Genomic DNA, 2,519 nt, shown 5'->3' on the forward strand with positions numbered 1-2,519 from the left:
CTGCAACTGTTTCTCCCAGTGTCAGATACCTTAGCCCTGACCATCACCAGAAAATTGACTTTGCACACTGCCTGCTTCCTGATATAGTTCTCTCTCAAATTGAAGCTGCATGTGTGTCTTACTGGCAACATCTATATTACATCCCTGAACCATGGCTGTTGCGGAGACTGGGAGAAAGAACATCTGGCTTCTCCCTTCAGTGGACAAGCATCACAGTTCCCCGTAGATAGAAAGGGTACTGGAAAACACTAGCAGACCATAACCGTGACAAACGTCCACAGGATGCCATGAGAGCAAATTCTGAGACTGTAGCTGCCTGAGCAGGGAAGTTGAGGCTCCTTCCTGTTCCTGTTTGGCTATTTATGTGGTTAGACCATAAGCCTCGATCTTTTTTTTTTAGTTTGTTTATTTTGAGAGACAGAGCAGAAAAAGGGCAGAGAGAGAGGAAAAGAGAAATCCAAGGCAGGCTTCACCCTGGGGCTTGATGCAGGGCTTGAACCCATGAACTGCGAGATCATGACCCAAGCCGAGACCAAGAATCAGAGCCTAAACTGACTAAGCCCCCCAGGTGCCCCTAAGTCTGGATGTTCTGGTGGCCATTGTTGCCATGACATAAGAATCTGCCTGAGAATTAAGTCAACTCAGAAAAAATTGAGATGAAAAACTTATTTAAAAATTGCATGCATGGGCAGGCACCTGGGTGGCTCAGTTGGTTAAGTGTCTGACTTCAACTTGGGTCGTGATCTCACAGTTTGTGAGGTGGAACCCTGCATTGGGCTCACTGCTGTCCACACAGAGCCTGCTTTGGAGCTTCTGTCTCTCTCTCTCTCTCCTCTCAAAACCTAAATAAGTAAATAAACATTTTTTAAAAAAATTACATGCAGCTGTCCTAGAAGTTAGAAACTCCTGGACTTTTCAATGCCATGAACCAATTAACTTTTTCCATTTCTTACACTGGCATTTGTTAACTTTCTGTGCTTGCAACAAAGAGCCCTGACTATAGCAAGGTTCTTTCAGGGTGTAGGCACCCCTTGGCTAGTTCTGTACTTCTATTCCACTGTGACTGATTTTGGAGAGGCCACTCCCAGCTTTAAGTGACAGAAGGACTTCCTATTTCATAGCTGTCCATCACTTTCAGGGCAAACTCTAAGAACTGTAGCCTGGTGGCCAGGCTGGTGCCTGCGGGCTCTGGACCTTCCTCCCGCCCTCGCTCTAGATTCTGCTACCCCTACAACCCAATAAAACCAAACTGCTCACAGGTTTTGAACACACCATACTGTTTCATGCCCTCCTCCCTTCACCTGTGCTGTTTCCCGGGTCTCAGATGGCCTCAAGCCACCCATCCTCTCACCTCCTCACCCTCTCACCTATATGCATTCTTGTTGTTGATAAAACTTTGGTTCAACTTCCAAACCAAAGCTTGGACACCACCTCCTCCAAGAAGCCACTTATGACTATCTGTATATGTGAAATGATGATGAACTTACAGTGAGACCAAAGTAGCCCCCAGAGCAAACTGGAGAGTAGCAGCTAAGGGAATGCAAGGAATCACAAAGGCACGTTTCAGCCCAACACTTAAGACTTGCATGCCAAAATTAAAAATAAAACATAAAAATAAAATGTGTTGCTTTCTACTAGTTCGAATAAGTAACAATAGATTCTACTTTCTAGATGTTATTTTTTAAAAAATAATAGATGTTATTCACCTTCAACATATCGGTCCCATTGTTTTCTGTAGTCTAAGTCCATATAGACAGCTGCGAATAAAGCCGGTGGGCAATTTTCCAGAATACCAAAGATTTTATACTCATAAAGTCCAATCTGCTGTAAAGATAGAACAGGCAGAAACAACTTACTGATTTCCAAACTGAGAGACATCTGGATGACAGAGCATATGAAAAATAGCTGTTCACGCAAATCCATTATTGAATACCTCCTCTGTGGTCTTGGTAACACAACGATGAAAAAGCAGATGAGGCCCCTGCTCTAGTGGGTCTTGTATTTGGTGGTAGACATTGGTGGTAGTGCTGGTGGCTATAAATGTGATCTAAGTAATTTGAATAGACATAAGGAATATTATGCGATGAATGGTACCTGGTAGGGAGCAGGGTGGGGTGTCCTATAATCAGGTGGTCAGGAAAGGCCTCTGTGGGGAATAGCCTTTAACAGAACATTTTATTCTCAATATTAGAGGGAGCCAGCCTTGGAAAACTCATTCCTGGTAGGGGGAAGACCCTCAGGTTGACAGACTGGCATGCTCAACCTAAAGTCATAGGGTCCAGAGAATGATGGATGGGGATAGAGGTAGGAGTTAAGGTCGAAGAGGTAGTGGGGGCCAGACTGCAAAGGGCTTTGTAAACCAGGTTGAGAGGTAAGGGATTTGTTCTAACTCTTAAGTAAACCCAATGAGTGACTTTAAACAGGGAAATACTAAATAAAAAGATGATTCTTGATGCTTGGTAGAAAATAGATCATAAGGAAACAAGGAGAGGGGTTTGAAGACCAGACCAATGGTCCAG

General features: G+C 44.0%; 1 protein-coding gene across 2 annotated transcripts in view; it reads right to left on the reverse strand.

The window, feature by feature from the left end:
* The window catches only part of PCTP (phosphatidylcholine transfer protein), a 136,126-nt gene that overhangs the window by 63,562 nt on the left and 70,045 nt on the right, over nt 1-2,519 (reverse strand). The window lies entirely within an intron of this gene.

The sequence above is a fragment of the Suricata suricatta genome, chromosome 17 (assembly GCF_006229205.1).
Source record: "Suricata suricatta isolate VVHF042 chromosome 17, meerkat_22Aug2017_6uvM2_HiC, whole genome shotgun sequence".
NCBI classification, from domain to species: Eukaryota; Metazoa; Chordata; class Mammalia; order Carnivora; family Herpestidae; genus Suricata; species Suricata suricatta.